At 39.2% G+C, this 19,037-nt stretch overlaps 1 non-coding gene across 1 annotated transcript; it reads left to right on the top strand.

Annotated features, from left to right (window-relative positions):
* Positions 1 to 17,685: 17,685 nt before the first annotated feature.
* Positions 17,686 to 17,757, top strand: Trnah-gug. Its single transcript has one exon. It is a non-coding gene; the product is annotated as a tRNA-His (tRNA).
* Positions 17,758 to 19,037: the final 1,280 nt, after the last annotated feature.

The raw sequence follows: 19,037 nt of genomic DNA, 5'->3' as shown, positions 1-19,037 counted from the left end.
TATAATTTACATCGGTCACCAAAGGGTTATGGTCACCAAACTACAGTTTACATCTAATCTAAACTACAGTTTACTTCGGTCACCAAAGGGTTAATTAAGAGTTTGAGAAATACTGGCCTGTGTAAAGCAAATGGGTGACGTCAAAGAAAACCCTTGACACCTTATTAACTCTGCTAAAATCGACCATAAAAGCGCTGACTTTGAACACGGAGGCGTTCCCGGCCGAGGCTGAAGTTTTTTTGAACAAAATTCTCTGTTCCCGGATACGGACACTCAGCTGGCTTCATATCTTGGCTGGGGCCAAAATTTTCTAAACAATTCTGTCCCCGGACAGTTTTCTAAGAAAATTGTAACTAGTGAGGGTTGAAAAAAAAAATCTTACCTTTAAGGAGATAAGATGAAAATTTTGACTTTCGCTAGACCCTTGTTTTAGTTAGAAAGTATTAAAAAAAGACCAAAATTTTAATAACCTATGGCGTTCCCGGCCGAGGCTGAAGTTTTTTTTTAACAAAATTCTCTGTTCTCGGATACGGATACTCAGCTGGCTTCATATCTTGGCTGGGGCGAAAATTTTCTAAACAATTCTGTCCCCGGACAGTTTTCTAAGAAAATTGTATGTAATTAGTGAGGGTCGAAAAAAAAATCTTACCTTTAAGGAGATGAAATGAAAATTTTGACTTTCGCTAGACCCTTGTTTTAGTTAGAAAGTATTAAAAAAAGAACAAAATTTTAATAACCTATTTGCTCTCTCTTGTTTTCGCCTGTAAGGAGAACTGCGGGGTCCCTTTTTTGAACGAATGAAGTAATTTCCAAGTTCTCGGCGATTTTACCTTCCGTTTGTCTCATCTGTGCACTGAGTTGGCGAATTTTCATTAAAAAGACCCTTTTAAGGAAAGATCTGTTTCGTGCGGTCCAAGCCTCTCCTGAAAGCGTAACTTTTGCTGATGGCCTTATTTAGTTTGAATCTATGGCTCTGCAATTTTATGTCCTCTGAAGCGAAAGTCTCTTGTCAGTAGTCACTTTCAACAGTCGAATAAAGAATACCTGATAGTGTGTCTGCTCACCAGGTATCAGGTAGACCTGACAGGCGGTCCTGATTAGGTGTACCTGTCAGGTCTACCCGGTGTATAGCAGATACAAAAAGACATCTTTTCTTTATTCTGCTATCGCCATTCGGCGAAAGCTAAAGCCGCTACAACAACAACAACCCACTCAGTCTGGGTGAGGTTAATGCGAGTAGGCAGGAAGCTTGTCGTCGAATGGAGGGTAATAGGCAGGAAGCTTGTCGTCGAATGGAGGGTAATAGGCAAGAAGCTTGTCGTTGAATGGAGGGTAACAGGCAGGAAGCTTGTCGTCGAATGAAGGGTAACAGGCAGGAAGCTTGTCGTCGAATGGAGAGTAATAGGCAGGAAGCTTGTTGTCGAATGGAGGGTAATAGGCAGGAAGCTTGTCGTCGAATGGAGGGTAATAGGCAGGAAGCTTGTTGTCGAATGGAGGGTAATAGGCAGGAAGCTTGTCGTCGAATGAAGGGTAATAGGCAGGAAGCTTGTCGTCGAATGGAGGGTAAAATCCCCGTCAGTAAAGGATAGTTTGTCACCGAATTTAGAGTAAAACCCCCGTCAGTAAAACCCTCGCAGTTATACAGTTATCTACTTTCAATCTCTATCAAACATAAAATATTCTTCGGTCACATTCATAATAAGGGAACTGGTACATATGTGCATTGCGCAATGTGCATTGACCTAAGCTAGAGTTTCTTGTCCCTGCCACAGTGCCATATTGAACTATTTCACTGATAACTTGTGATTCATCAAACCCAGAGTAACGACTTGGTTAAAAAACTAATCATAAGTGATAAAAATTTGAAAATCGAACCATTCAAATTCTGATGGAGTTGTGGAGATAGCACGTCTGCCTTGTAAGCGCTAGTTCGATTCCAGCCCGGGCCGGATTTTATCCTTAAAAGATAATGTTCGTTCTCGGAACGACTGGCTTTCTTCTATCCTAGCTGTCTTCCTTCTCTCTTCGAATTTGAGACGCTAAGAACTTGGCAGTTAACGAAAGCGGTTATTGAGCTCTTAATTGATTAAAATCGCGAAATATTTATGTCATCACTTATACGGTACTTGTGAAGTTACATCAATGGAAAATTGCTACAAAAAGGAGCTGTCACAAATGAGCAGTGACCAGTGTTATCGGGTTAGGTTAAACACAAAAGGAGCTTTCTTGGGCAGCTTATCAATAAATTGTTATTGGTTGTTTTTCTCTCATTGTCGTGGCTCCTGAATTACTCAGATTTTTCTTAGGCCAGCCACTCACTATCAGGTAGACCTGACAGGCGGAGCTGATCAGGTGCACTGTCAGGTCTACCTGATAGCCTGATACTGATAGTGAGTGGCTGGCTTTAGAATTACGTAATTAATAAGGTTCACGCACACTCATCCGCCAAGGATACATTGCGCCACCTTTCTTCTAACTTGCTCCTTATTACTTCACATTGGATTGGATCAAATTGGATCTGAGACGGACTTTATCCGTGCTGGATAAGTGTGTGGTTGTACATTTGATCCAATATAAAGTAACATGAACCAAGCTATACGTAAGGTGACGGAAAGTATCCGTGACGGATAAGTGTGTGGTTGTACATTTGATCCAATATAAAGTAACATGAACCAAGCTATACGTAAGGTGACGGAAAGTATCCTTGCTGGATAAGTGTGTGGTTGTACATTTGATCCAATATAAAGTAACGTGAACCAAGCTATACGTAAGGTGACGGAAAGTATCCGTGACGGATAAGTGTGCGTGGGCCTTTACGAGTGCGTACACAAACATTATTGTCATCTGCCCAAAATAAAAGAAAGATTGATTAAAACACAGAGGTTTAACGTCACTAAGGAACTTCTAAGGTCTTTAGTGAGGGTCTTACGTTTACACGTACTGAAAGTATGTAACTAAGGCCAGTCACTCACTATCAGGTGTCACGTGTACCTGATAGTGAGCCTGACCTGACACCTGACTCACTATCAGGTGTCAGGTGTACCTGATAGTGAGCCTGACCTGACACCTGACTAACTATCAGGTGTCAGGTGTACCTGATAGTGAGTGGCTGGCCTAAAAGGGGAAAATATTTTATGTAGAAAGTCATGTTCATTCACACCAGATATTTTTATTTACGTTATTCCAAAGACATGACCGCTCTCTTGATCGTAGTACATTTACTAGTCATGCTGTTATCACACGTTTCTCATGACTGAGAATCAAAACATGAAATGGTATGCTCACTCTTTATTATTTCATGATTGGATTCGGTCTGTAGCCCCGGGCCCTAGTGGCGTGGTAGTTCAGTGAACTGAAGATCTCACGCAGACCCTCTGTGGCCGAGTGGTCAAGAGATTCACAACCCGGAGGTTCTGGGTTCGAATCCCGGCCAGGGCGGAAATTTTTCTAATCAAATTTTTCTGTTGTTGGATAGGCATGGATGTAAAGAGTGTACCTTGAAGTACATAATGCGAAAGCGGTGCCGAGATTTTTTTTATTTTTTTTTTTTTTTATCATCAACTTGTTCTTTAGGTATGTATATTAATTAATTATATTTATTTTTAATTTTATTTTACAATGGGTTAGGTATGCATATAAAATCATGATAATAATAATCTTGGATATAAGAGAACTCAAGGGAGAAACACAATTTTCTCTAATCAGCACCAGTGGCAATAGCACGTGGAATAGGTACATCAGTTCCAGTCACCAAATAGAATTATCTGGGCAATATCCTATTGCTGAGACTGATGAAAAAAGGCCTTTGCCTGTAAAGGTGACGGTTGGATTAAACCTCAACCTGTTGCTTCGGAGTCCTATTTCGCTCCTCTAAAGTTTCAGGTTACCCACGGTTATATTCTTCGTCCTGTTTGGTGATTTTCCCCTTGCACCATACCTTATTCCCTTTTTCAGGTATACCGGTTTTGATGATGCGAGGAAAAGTCGCGCTGAATTTGAGCTTTTAATACGAATATCATCGAATATAACCTACATGTAAATGTAGGGACGTATAGGTACGTATACCTACGTACTTCAACTTCTACCTATCAACTCGCGTGCACGGTAATCCCTATTTCTAATTCTGTAATCTTAACTATAGTCCTTGCTCTCCCGAACAGGTATGTATATTAATTAATTATATTTATTTTTATTTTCATTTTACAATGGGTTAGGTATGTATATAAAATCATGATAATAATAATCTTGGATATAAGAGAACTCAAGGGAGAAACACAATTTTCTCTAATCAGCACCAGTGGTAATAGCACCTGGAATAGGTACATCAGTTCCCAATGGATCACGCTCATCAACGATGCGCATGGTTGGTACACGGATCACGGATGGGTGACCATGTGGGCGATTGCGTGCTGCTGGCACTCCGAGAAAAATCGGAAAAATAGGATTAGTAGGTAAAGTCGTGTAGGTAGCCGTACTTTTAATTGCGTCTGTTAGGTATGTATATAAAATCATGATAATAATAATCTTGGATATAAGAGAACTCAAGGGAGAAACACAATTTTCTCTAATCAGCACCAGCGGTAATAGCACGTGGAATACATCAGTTTCCAATGGATCACGCTAAGCAACGATGCGCGTGGTTGGTACACGGATCACGGATGGGTGACCATGTGGGCGATTGCGTGCTGCTGGCACCCCGAGAAAAACCTCGGCCCCGCCGGGAATCGAACCCGGACCTCCTGCGTGCAAACCTAGTGTGATACCCACTCGGCCACGCAGGCTACTTTAGCTAGAAATTCTCCTACATAGAGATTCTTTTCAGTCCTATGCTGGTATGTAGTTCAAACAAGGTCTATCATATTATACTTGTTATACATAGGATTAGTAGGTAAAGTGTAGGTAGCCTTACTTTTAATTGCGTCTGATAGGGGAAATGTTTCTACACTTAGTCATTCATCTCGTGTTAATCTGGATTTAGTTACATTCATCTCATGTTAATCTCAATTCATTATCGTATTTCTACGTATAGGTAGGTCACGGGCATGGGTCAATTCCTGAGAGATCAACACTGCGTCTACCTATGTTTCAAGGCAATTCCGAGCAAATTTCATCGGAAATTACCTGCGTATGTCCGGTATGTTGGTATAAGGACGATAAGGTAACTAAACCAACTGCCTCGGTGGCGTAGTGGTCAAGCCGCTCGCCTGGTACACAGGAGGGCGTGGGTTCGATCCCAGCCGAGGCATGGAATTTTATCCTCATTTATTTGAGAGAGTGACCACATAATAATGGAGCTCTAAGGGTTAGGTGGTAGAGAACGCCTCCGGCGTTAACCTCACCCAGTGGTTACCTTCAAGAGTCCTGAATGAATGAGAAGGAAAGTCCTGAACGAATGAGAAGAAATTTAGATAAGATGTTGAAAGTTATTTCCCATGTTTAATATTATGTACCTTAATAAACTGATTATGCAATATAATAATGATAATAATAATAATACTCACTCATCTCTGTCTTCGTCCACACTATTGTGCACGGAATTTGTCCTGGATGACGTCATTTTATTCCTCTTATCCTTCTAGTCCGGTTGAAAGTTGCTCCCTTGATTTGGTATCTCAGGAGCTTGTTAATTGATTGCAGCTTCTGGTTCTGATTCCGGATTGATTGGTTTGCTCTATTGATTGATATCTGGTTTATCGATTGATTAACTGTTCTGGTTTATCAAAGAATCTATGCCTAACGTCACGTCTGAAACAGATAAAGGGACACGGTAAGTTGAGTTTTAACTCGTATCCGAAATAAACTCAGAACCTTTCGAGAGTTCTTCTTTTTTGGTTGCTTTGTGGAAGGTCCCGATTTTAATGTCCACTATTGACGGGGAAAAAAATGTGCTCCTCTTTTGATTGCGAAGATGGCAACGGTGGACTTTCTGGTGTTATCAAAATCTGACTGCCACTCACGTCCAGACCGCCTAACAGACTCAGGTCTCGAGCTTTTTTGCCACACAATTTAAGACGGTCTGATTGTGAGTGGCAGGCTGGCAGGCATACATCGATGTTCGTCGATCCAATAGGTACTCCTCAGTTTAAAAGTTGCAAGATTTTGTTCATATCCCACTTCGCAAATCAAATGATAGAGAATGTCCTGATCCAACAACTCCAGGTTAGGATTCCGCAGACGAACAGTGGTGTCGAAATATCTGCCCAACATAGAAGCAAGATGGATTAGGCCAGGCCACTCACTATCAGGTAGACCTGACAGGTACGGCTGGAAAGATCCCTCTGTCAGGCCTACCTGTTGAGCACACACACTATCAGGTAGACCTTATAGGTACGGCTGAAAAGCTCCACTGTCAGGCCTACCTGTTGAGCACACACACTATCAGGTAGACCTTATAGGTACGGCTGGAAAGCTCCACTGTCAGGTCTACCTGTTGAGCACACACACTATCAGGTAGACCTTATAGGTACGACTGAAAAAGTCCGCCTGTCAGGTCTCCCTGATACCTGCAGAGCACACACACTATCAGGTAGACCTGACAGGCGGAGCTGATCAGGTGCACTGTCAGGTCTACCTGATACTGATAGTGAGTGGCTGGCTGGCTGGCTTTAGAATTACGTAATTAATAAGGTTCACGCACACTTATCCGCCAAGGATACATTGCGCCACCCTTCTTCTAACTTGCTCCTTATTACTTTACATAGGATTGGATCAAATTGGATCTTAGACGGACTTTATCCGTACTGGATAAGTGTGTGGTTGTACATTTGATCCAATATAAAGTAACATGAACCAAGTTATACGTAAGATGACGGATAAGTGTGCGTGGGCCTTTAGGAGTGCGTACAAAAACATTATTGTCATCTGCCCAAAATAAAAAAAAGATTGAAACACAGAGGTTTAACGTCACTATAGAACTTCTAAGGTCTTTAGTGAGGGTCTTACGTTTACATGTACTGAAAGTATGTAACCAAGGCCAGTCACTCACTATCAGGTGTCAGGTGTACCTGATAGTGAGCCTGACCTGACACCTGACTCACTATCAGGTGTCAGGTGTACCTGACAGTGAGCCTGACCTGACACCTGACTCACTGTCAGGTGTACCTGATAGTGAGTGGCTGGCCGAAAAGGGGAAAATATTTTATGTAGAAAGTCATGTTCATTCACACCAGATATTTTCATTTACGTTATTCCAAAGACATGACCGCTCTCTTGACCGTAGCATTTACTAGTCATGCTGTTATCACACGTTTCTCATGACTGAGAATCGAAACATGAAATGGTATGTTCACTGTTTTTTCATGATTGGATTCGGTCTGTAGCCGCGGGCCCTAGTGGCGTGGTAGTTCAGTGAACTGAAGATCTCACGCAGACCCTCTGTGGCCGAGTGGTCAAGAGATTCACAACCCGGAAGTCCTGGGTTCGAATTCCGGCCAGGGCGGGAATTTTCTAGTCAAATTTTTCTGTTCTTGGATAGGCATGGATGTAAAGAGTGTACCTTGAAGTACATAATGCGAAAGCGGTGCCGAGATTTTTTTTATTTTTTTTTTTATCATCAACTTGTTCTTTAGGTATAGTGCCTCAAGGAAGAATGTCTACTGCATATCATTATGACATTCACTGATGTGCATTTGACATTCATTGATGTGCATTTGACATTCACCAGCAACATTCTCCGAGATGAGTTACCGAGTTGCAGAAAGGTCATTTTGTAGATTTTGAAATGATTCGTGAACTCACTGTTAGGGCGACCACACTCTCGGTTCCCTTTCCGATCCTAAACCGTGTGAACACACCCTCCACCGCGCGCGTGTAAACGATCTCGCCGCGCGCGCATCTGCTGACCTTTTCCCCTCCCGCCTACACCTAGAAGATCGGGGAAAAGGAACACCGGAACTAGTCGCAAGTCGCCGTTCGGCCATTCCACTAGCATTGTGATCAGATCAATTAATCATCTTCAACTTCTCCCCTCCCGCCTACACCTAGAAGATCGGGGAAAAGGAACACCGGAACTAGTCGCAAGTCGCCGTTCGGCCATTCCACAAGCATTGTGATCAGATCATCTTTTTTTTAAAAAAAAAAAAAAATTAAATTCGACTGTAACAAATTATATTATGTAGATCTCTCGAAAAAAAAACCATTTGAAAAAAAGCTGACATTTCTATTTAACGCCAACAATAGTCACAATTTCAGCAACGAGTTCAACACAACTTCTCGTAAACGAAAAGTCAATTCGTATAACAGCTCCAAATAAACACCCCAGCAACCGGCAAGAATTTGAACAAAGAAAAGTAAATTAAAGCGAGAAACAGTACACAAGAATAGAAAAAAGGAGAAGAAGAAAACGAAGAACAAGAACAAGTAGAAGAAGGAGGAGTAAAAGGAGAAGAAGAAGAAGGCGAAGAAGAAGGAGGAAGAGAAAAAGGAGGAGGAGGAGAAGAAGAAGAAGGAGAAGATGGAGAAGAAGAAGGAGGAGAAGAAGAAGGAAAGGGAGAAGAAGAAGGAAAGGGACGAGAAGAATAAGAAAGCGAAGAAGAAGGCGCAAAAAAAGAAAAAGAAGAGGAGGAAGAAGAAAACAGAGTGACCACATAATAATGGAGCTCTAAGGGTTAGGTGGTAGAGAACGCCTCCGGCGTTAACCTCACCCAGTGGTTACCTTCAAGAGTCCTGAATGAATGAGAAGGAAAGTCCTGAACGAATGAGAAGAAATTTAGATAAGATGTTGAAAGTTATTTCCCATGTTTATATTATGTACCTTAATAAAGTGATTAAGCAATATAATAATGATAATAATAATACTCACTCATCTCTGTCTTCGTCCACACTATTGTGCACGGAATTTGTCCTGGATGACGTCATTTTATTCCTCTTATATCCTTCTAGTCCGGTTGAAATTTGCTCCCTTGATTTGGTATCTCAGGAGCTTGTTAATTGATTGCAGCTTCTGGTTCCGATTCCGGATTGATTGGTCTGCTTTATTGATTGATATCTGGTCTATCGATTGATTGACTGTTCTGGTTTATCAAAGAGTCTATGCCCAACGTCACGTCTGAAACAGATAAAGGGACACGGTCAGTTGAGTTTTAACTCGTATCCGAAATAAACTCAGAACCTTTCGAGAGTTCTTCTTTTTTGGTTGCTTTGTGGTCCCGATTTCAATGTCCACTATTGACGGAAAAAAATGTGCTCCAATTTTGATTGCGAACATGGCAACGGTGGACTTTCTGGTGTTATCAAAATCTGACTGCCACTCACGTCCAGACCGCCTAACAGACTCAGGTCTCGAGCTTTTTTGCCACACAATAGATCAGTTGCGCTTATTTGGGTTTTGGGTGATGTTTCAAATTCATAGAGCAGGAAAAATGAGGACCAACGGAATTTTCCTTTTCGATGTTTCAAAGTTATAGAGCAGGAAAAATGAGGACCAACGGAATTTTTCTTTTTCTTCTACGACTTCTAGATACCGAGATAAATCGATTTAAATAATACTGATAAATCGTAAAGTTTGCCGTCACGACATATGCTCCCGTAGGCGATGACGTCATAATTCATGACTCCCGCTTCGTTTGTTTGTGCGCAAGCGTTTCTGCGCATTTTGACGTGAAATCTGACGTCACAACTCTTTGAACTTTTTCATTAGAACGGCAACCAAAAATTGAATTTTCGACCTTTTAAAGTTACTTATTCGGAGTTTTGACCTCATATTTGGATTTTTCACAACTTTTTACGTAGCAATCGAACTTTCTTCAGATTTGGATTTTTCACAACTTTTTACGTAGGAATCGACCTTTTATTCATAATTTTTACCCAACTGCAACTGCTCCATTGTATATCAGGAGTGATCAACGTTTTGAATAGCAGATCAACAGCCACTCACTATCGGTAGACCTGACAGGTACACCTTATCAGCCATCCCTGTCAGGTCTACCTGATAGTGAGTGGGCTGGCCATAGTCAACCGTAGATCGATGTCGACTGAACCGTCCACACTGCCTCGACAACATAGTTTATACGCCAATGCTAATTGTTTGCCTAGCATTTTTTTGGGGTTCAATAACTTCTGTTGATTTATTGGCACCCAATTCTGTACCTATTGATTTAAATGAGTTTGTTGTCTAATTTTCGGACCACCTTGTGAATGTGTGTAACAAAACATTGTTCAGGTAGGAGTGGTGGTGGACATATAAATGGTAATAATAGCAAATATAATGATAATAATAGCAATATAATGATAATAATGGGTCACATAATAATCTAATAGATACATAGGGCAATAACTGGTACGTTATTATACTTATACTTATAGGTAATTATATTTAAACCATAATGTCCATTTTTCAGTGCAGGATTCGTGTGAGGCAAGAGGAAATCAGGCAAGAAATGCAAGAATCGATCACAAGGTATACTCTCCAAGTCTCCACTCATGAATCTTAAAATTACTTAAAAGACAATTTTTTCCAAGCTTGATCCATTCATATTAGTGGAAAGTTGGAAACGTTGTCTGCCTTGAAGTCGATTTCAGCTTTCGTAAATTCAACCCTTATCATTTTGGACTACTTAGCTAGCTGGACCCAAGCTTTTTAGCTGGACAGATAAAAAAAAGGAAAATCACGTTTGCCCTTCTTTTCAAGAGTAGCTCTATTTCTGGTGCATTTCCTTCTTTATTACTATCAACCAATATCTCTACCAGACCGTATCTCTCCTCTCATATCCACCACTAGTAGATCATTTTCTCTATTCAGTTTCCCATTTTCCATCAAGTCTCAGGCCATGGTACTTAACACAAATCTGTAACTGTCTCGTTTAATAGATTGATTTCCAGTTTCCCGACCATTGTTGTGTTTGTTGTCATTGTTTTTCTCGTTTCTTGCCTGGTTGGTGCTGATTTTCTTTGCTTATTTCGTAGTAACGTACAGTTCTGGTTGTTGGTTCGTTGTGTGGTTCTTTTTCATAGATATTCTCTTAGGCACATTAAGTTCTTTTCACAGTTAGTATAATATCTAGATGTAATAGTGTTTTTCTTGTCTGGTCGTTTTTCACATGTTTGTAAATTGATCTGATCCATATTGTGAATTTGTTCGCTTTGATTTTCTTTTAAGAATACGAGTAGTGTTTGGTCCATTAAAATTTTGTTTAATTTTAAAATTATTCACCACTCATCTCATCTTTAAAAAAAAAAAAAAAAAAATTCTTTTTCCTAGATAGGTATCTTTTTGTTTTATTGTTATTATTATTTTTTTTTTCTTCTAATTTTAAATTTTAATAACCTTGTGATTAATTTGAGAATACATTTATAATAAATTAGGTAATTAGTTTGAAGAAACGTTGAATTATTTTTTTCCAATATCATCCTTCTTTGATTCAAAATGGAGGAATACTTATGGAATCCTAAATCAGAGCCGCAAGATAGTGTTGTGTTCAATGTAAGTGACTTTATAATATGGCTTCTACAACTCTCAACCGCTAGGTTACGGTTACTGGTTCGACACCCGGGGTGAACTTTATCCTATACAGATAAGGTTCGTTCTCGGAACGGTTGGCTTTCTCCTATCCTGTTCCTGTCCTTATTCTCTCTTCAATTTTTGGACAAGAAGACCTCCGTTGTTACAGTTCCCTCTGTCAAACTTTTCTTTTCTTTAAATCTTCAAATTAAATTATTAGAATTTAAGGCAGGAGACTTACTTGAACAAACACAAAATACTAAGTGAACTTACAAAGCTATATCTTGTTTGGATTTTACTGACTCCACAGCCTTGGCTTACTCTCTCACAACACAATTTAATTATTTGTTAGGTACTAATAATAACTCAAACTATAAAAAAAATCTTACAGAGGAAATCCGGTGAGAAAACAATAATCAAGTACTACAGATAATCAAGTACTGTAGGTAATTAAGTAGAAAATCAAGCACAATGTAGGAGGCTATTCTGTGACCTTGAGTAATTGCAGTTGAAAATTACTACAAAATAATATTGCTTATCTGATGATTATTGGTTGAGCCATCTTCCAATGAAAACTTTTGAAAAAGTGTGGCATCGCCTACTAAAATTATTTTAAAATTTCAATTTCTTACAAGTTTGGGAAAAAAGCCATAATGCAGATAATGCACAATAAATTAAAAATTCGTTTCATGAAACCCGTACATAAGGTTAACACAGAGCAGTGCACACTGGTGAATCTATGAGTTAGATTAGTTTCATACTTGGATCTTTTCTTCTTGTCTGAAACTTAGTTTGGCAACATCCGCAAACGAAAGGAGTGTTTAGTCTACACGCTTCATAGAACTTGATATAATGCATAATCCCAACTTAGAATTATACTTAGAACTCTTAGAATTTAGAACTTAGACTTCTCAGAATTCTTTATATCTCTAATTGAATATCTGATGGCAATTATTCAGTTCAATCCATCAATTCACATCTATACAGGAGAACTTCATAATGATTTCATATATAGGATAATTATCCGGTCTGCTCTAATATGTATGCTCTTATGCTCACAACGTTTGGATAATAGTATGCTTAATGCTCACAATATAAACATATATGATTATACCGGATGCACGTACTGTTAGTTCCCTTTCTATACAGGGTGTTCAAAGTAGATATTTTCTGGTATCAACTATAATGGCTAGGACACAATTTGAGTTTACTCTTGGATTAAGGAATCTGATTGGATGAAAAGTTTGAAATCAACCAATCAGATTGTTCATTCTCAATTCAATAGTTAAACTTGAAAACTGTAAATGGAAAACTTGTTTCCATTTACAGGAAAAGGATTGAGTTTTATGATTTAAAACAACTACCTGGTGAGTCTATTAACCAATGGTATTTGAGAATTAAAAAGCTGGCAATGGTATGCAATTTTAGTAACCAATTGGAACACGTCCTACTCAGTTTGTCGTCCTGGTCCTGGGCACTTTAGGAACTTTTTTATAGCGAAATTCCCTTTGGGGGTGACCTATTCCGTTTAATGAACTCTGAACAATCAGGTGTTTGAAATTGATGATGCTTCTCTGCTATATGTGCATACGAAACTTGAGGACCAATTCACCAAATAGGTACCTACCTAATGCGGAAGTAAAAGTCAGACCAAAGTGAAACTTTTCTCTGTCACACCCTGTAGAATCCTGCTCACTTCTGATTGGTTGAAATATTTTATTAATTACTCTCTGTTTATTACCTCGCTAATTGTTCCTTGAGATGTGGGAGAAAAGAAGAAAAGAGAAATTTCATGCTTATAATAATATAAATATATAAATATCTGCCATATTCCATATTATACTAATACTAAGCAATAATGTACCTAGTGGTGTTGCGTGAGATTTCAAAAGGGAAAGCTACACTGAGAACAAACTAGGGTGCCGGAAGCCTAATCGAGTGACTGGTTTCCGGAACTCAAATATTGAACTCTATATCGGGAAACTCGACACTATAATATGAGTTTTATGATTTAAAACAACTACCTGGTGAGTCTATTAACCAATGGTATTTGAGAATTAAAAAGCTGGCAATGGTATGCAATTTTAGTAACCAATTGGAACACGTCCTACTCAGTTTGTCGTCCTGGTCCTGGGCACTTTAGGAACTTTTTTATAGCGAAATTCCCTTTGGGGGTGACCTATTCCGTTTAATGAACTTTGAACAATCAGGTGTTTGAAATTGATGATGCTTCTCTGCTATGTGCATACGAAACTTGAGGGACAATTCACCAAATAGGTACCTACCTAATGCGGAAGTATAAAAGTCAGACCAAAGTGAAACTTTTCTCTGTCACACCCTGTAGAACCCTGCGCACTTCTGATTGGTTGAAATATTTTATTAATTACTCTCTGTTTATTACCTCGCTAATTGTTCCCCGAGATGTGGGAGAAAAGAAGAAAAGAGAAATTTCATGCTTATGATAATATAAATATCTGCCATATTCCATATTATAGGTAGGTACCTACTAATACTAAGCAATAATGTAGTGGTGTGGCGTGAGATTTCAAAAGGGAAAGCTACACTGAGAACAAACTAGGGTGCCGGAAGCCTAATCGAGTGACTGGTTTTCGGAACTCTAATATTGAACTCTATATCGGGAAACTCGACATTATAATATCATCAAGTGAAACTTTTCTCTGTTACCCCTCTGTTTTTATAACCCGCGGTATAATATAGCATTCCAAGAACCTAAATCAGGGGAAGTAACCCAATAATAGAGTTCTTCCATCCTAACTTGTGGCACCCTGTCATCAATTTCTCAGCGTAAGTAGTGGAGAATTTGAGAAAAACTTTGAAGAGAGAAACGGAAACCACACTTCCCTAGATTCAATTAAGGATACGACACTGCAATAATACTGTAATAAGGATATGCGCCACGTTCATAACAATTACTATAAGCAGTAATGCAAAAACTTTAAGGAACATACACACTTCACTACTGAATGAAATATGACGACAACCACCCTGTATGAATCTATTTGGATACGAAATGCAATATAAAGTTTGTTGACTCCTATTATAATAAATGTACTTTATGTAATTATTATTCTCAATGATTTTTATATGAAACAGTGAGTGAGTTATACAGAGTGGACTAGGCAAGAGTAATTAAATGGCGATTAAGTTTAAAATGGGATTAATTGAGCGGTTTTCAAGACACTCGGTTACGACAAATCTATAGAAGGATCAAAGGATTATTGAATTACTGGACAAATTATCGAAGTCGTAACAATAATCAAACTTTATTAAACCAATATTATCTATTGAGCAATTTGGTTTCACTTTTATTAGTAGGTAATCCACAAGACCTCTATAATCCATTATCGAACAGATTTCTTCAACAACAGATCAACCGGGTTCTCTACGTAAAATAGTCGAAAACATAAGCAAAAAAAAATCTAATGACCAGTTTTACAAACCTGTAGGTAGGTATATAAAAACAAATAAAACTTGAAAAATTAAATTTCCAAGTGATCGCAGTACGATTTTCATCATCACCTTCAAAATGTTCTGGGAGAGGGAGAGAAAAACCTTCCCAAACAACCAATTTCCCATGAAAACATCTCGTGCGAAAACTGCAACATCCACTATTCTGAACATAATAATATACCCAACAAGTAACAAATATCTGGAATTATGTCTTGAACATACCAATCTGCAAGTATGTCTTGGACATACCATAACAAGGTGTCATGTACATGGTCCTGATTTCCCAACTGATAACAATGATAAGGGCTGATAATGATAACACCAACTGATAAACATTTCCCACCCTTGAGGTCGACACCCTACTGTAGCCTCGAACCCGCGACCTGGTAATTGTAAATGGTGGTGTTTCACCTCCAAACATTAGGGAATTATAAACAAAGAGCCTCTCCCCAAAGAGAAGGGAGATCCCTCTGTTTTTCCAAACAACCTCTCGAGATCCTCTTGAGTCTTCAACATGTTCAAGTGGTTTTTCTTTTCTTTGAAGAGATCCATTGATGTGCCGGATGTTTATCTTGGCATTTTCATCAGTTTTCAGATGGAAGGACTTGAATCAAATTAGCCCGATGAATGGTGATTTACCACTTGAAGATTCAAGTCTATAGAATTTCCATTTGAAACATTTCGCATTATGAGGATCTCTATTTGAGTTTATTCAATCCATAATTCCATATACAGTAGAACCTCGATTATTTCAACTAATTGGGACCGGGGGTAGTTGAAATGATCGAGCTGTCACAATTAGTTGAAATGATTGAGCTTGAAATGATCACTTTCTATGATCTTTTCCTCTGATAAGATAGAGGATATCCTTTGAAATATAGATAGGATAAAATCCTCCTCAGGCTGAAATCGAACCTTATAAGGCACACACGCTGGCCTAAAAACTAACTGGCGATTATGAACATTTTGAATAAATCAATTTTCATATTTAACAAAATGTGGAAGAATACTGAGAAGAGAAGGGAGGCTGTATTGCCAGGTGGTGATGATGTTAGACAAAGGGACTGTGTGGAAACGACATGTAGACCAGATCAGAAGTACTTGCTACGGGGGAAGAACTGATATATACTGAATCTTACAGCCAGTAGATTTGTAGTCAGCCTGTAAAATAAATTGTCACATCTCGTTCGATTTCGAACGTCTCCTTATCTTACATATTTTTCATATTTAACAATATCGATACGTAGAAAAACTGGCTGGGGGACGTTGACAGGGAGTAGACCAGCTTATACTCTCGACCCCCCTTGTTCCCTTTATCACCACCCCTGGTTTAATCACAAAGGCACGCGATCCCCGATCATCTCTGGAGAGCTGATTATATTTTCTTTATTCCCGGTAAACACACATCTGACAGGAGTTATGAGGAGCAAGGAGTGTGTCCCTTCACCACAGCCCTTTACCCTCGGGTATCTCAGTGCCGGAGAGAAAGTGGACCAACCCTAATATGTAGGTATATGGTATATCTGGTATATAGAGGTATTGTAAGTTGTAAGTACCCATTCCCGATGCTTCATAAAGCTGTGTCCGCGCCGCGTGCCGTCGATCGATGTCGACTGAAACCATCCACACTGCCTCGACAACCCAATGCTTTTAAGCCAGCCTAGTGAGTTTGGAGGGTGCCTTATAAGCGCTAGGTCACGTAAGGTATAGTAGTGTTTGGTGGTGGCTATTTAAAATGTTCATATAATCACCAGTTAGTATGGAGGCTAGCGCTTGTGCCTTATATTAAGCAATAATTCGCGGGTTTGGTTCCCGCCCGAGACGGATTTTATCCTGAAGAGCTAAGGTTCGTTCTCGGCTTCTCGGAATGGCTGGCTTTCTCCTATCCTATCTTCTCTCTTCGCTTTCGGGACGATAAGACCTTAGCAGTTGCGGTTCCCTCTAGCAAATCTCTAACAAGGGCAGGTCTTATAAAGGAGCTCTTCCAAAGATCTCCCTCACTGTTACGCCGCTGCTCCCCCCCCCCTCTCTCTTCCTTCCGTTCTTCCCCTCGTATGTTTCACTATGTTTGTTGCTAACCTAATTATTTTCTAATTTAGGAAATTTTAAAATTTCCCTGTCGAGTGGATCAGGGCATTGACTGTGAAAGGGCGAGGGAGTTAAAAGGAAAGAGAAGGGTTAGTGATAGTAGTGTGTTTTTTACCTTAAAATCAAGAGTTTTAATCTAGTCAAGTGGACTGACCCAGCAACCCAGTAACTAGTTATAGTGTGTCCTGTGTGTCGAATTAAGACATGTAGTTACCTAGTCTCTTTATCTCAAAGTGATTAACAATAATGCACCACTTTATTTCTTTAAAACAGCAAAATGCAATATGGTGGGTTGGTGGGTAACAATGACAAACAAATAAAAGCCGACGTAAGTAGTTAGGTAGTTAATCGTAAATTGATCGTGTTTCTAATTCTAACTGATATTATTTATTTACTTATTCAACCATCAAGTACAACACAAAGATGTTTAAGGCAAATGATAAACCCAGAAAACACAATTCAAATAAATACAGAAAAGAAAGAAAGACAGGATAAAAATACAGAACGCGGTATTAAATTTCCCTGAGGCGAAATATTTTTCATTACAATTTTCCCCTTAACTCGTGGGATTTATTTCGCTGGGTTTTATCGCGAGGGATTTTCTCGTACTTCCATGTGAATGTGAATGCTCTGTACATGCTTGAGGTTTATATGCTACTATTTCTCCTCCCCGCTGTCACCCCGCTGTCGCCGTGATCGTCTAGTGGTTAGGACCCTGCGTTGTGGCCGCAGTAACCCAGGTTCGAATCCTGGTCTCGGCAACATTTTTTGTACTTTTTTAAACTTGTTTTCTTGTTCCCTGAATAAGACTTCAGATTTGGATTTTTCACAACTTTTTACGTAGGAATCGACCTTTTATTCATAATTTTTACCCAACTGCAACTGCTCCATTCTTGTTAATCTCTCACTAGAACAAACAAGATTTTCAAGCTAGATTCGGAAGTCAGCCCTTATTTCGTACATGGTAAAAGAATAAGAGATCGAATACATTCGCATGTAGATATTCTAATCTACATTCTACATACCTATGTGATTTTTCACGTTGAATCGAATGACCTCAGATTTGGATTTTTTCCAACTTTTTACATAGGAATCGACCATTTATTTATAATTTTTACCCATTTGCAACTGCTCCATTGTCTGGGAAACACTGTATTAAGTACATCAGTGCTTCTCAAACTGTGTACCGCGGAAAGATTGGCGTCTTGAAAAGTGTGCCGCAGTCCGCAGTGGCGACAACTTTGATAAGCACTGTAATATTCCATCAGACAGTTTGAACACAATAAAAGTAAAGTTTGACGTCACGGCATATGCTCCCGTAGGCGATGACGTCATAATTTATGACTCCCGCTTCGTTTGTTTGTGCGCAAGCGTTTCTGCGCATTTTGACGTGAAATCTGACGTCACAACTCTTTGAACTTTTTCATTAGAACGGCAGTAAAAATTGAATTTTCGACCTTTTAAAGTTACTTTTTCGGAGTTTTGACCTCAGATTTGGATTCCCGCGGCCTCTAGCGCTTACAAGGCAGACGCACTACCAACTAAGCTAAAAGACCATAGCAGTTACAGTTCCCTCTGTCAAACATCTTTAAAAAAAAAAAAATAGGTATACATACCTAGTTACATATTATGTAGGTACCTATACCTACTTATAATGCACATATTTTCTATAAATCTAATACCCCATAAGGTAGGCAGGAATACATTGATTGTTCTGTTGTTTTTGCAATCTCATTTCCGGGAACGCGAGTAATTCACCCCCAACACACAAATCATCCCCCTTCCTAAACTACTTTCTGACGGGATGTTCTGCGGCAATTAAAGATTGGATTTTCGACCTTTTAAAGTTACTTTTTCGGAGTTTTGACCTCAGATTTGGATTTCTCACAACTTTTTACGTTAGGAATCGACCTTTTATTAAAAATATTTTCCCAATTGCAACTCCTCCATTAGATACTTAGAGATGATTAGGTAATTGAGAAGTATTGTGGCTCTATCCGTTAGGTAGACAATGAGTAAGCATTTTATACCTAAGTCCATA

Source organism: Diaphorina citri, unplaced genomic scaffold (genome assembly GCF_000475195.1).
Source record: "Diaphorina citri unplaced genomic scaffold, Diaci psyllid genome assembly version 1.1 scaffold270, whole genome shotgun sequence".
Taxonomy (NCBI): domain Eukaryota; kingdom Metazoa; phylum Arthropoda; class Insecta; order Hemiptera; family Psyllidae; genus Diaphorina; species Diaphorina citri.
Note: the sequence above shows the minus strand (reverse complement) of the source record. Positions and strands in the feature narration are given on the sequence as shown.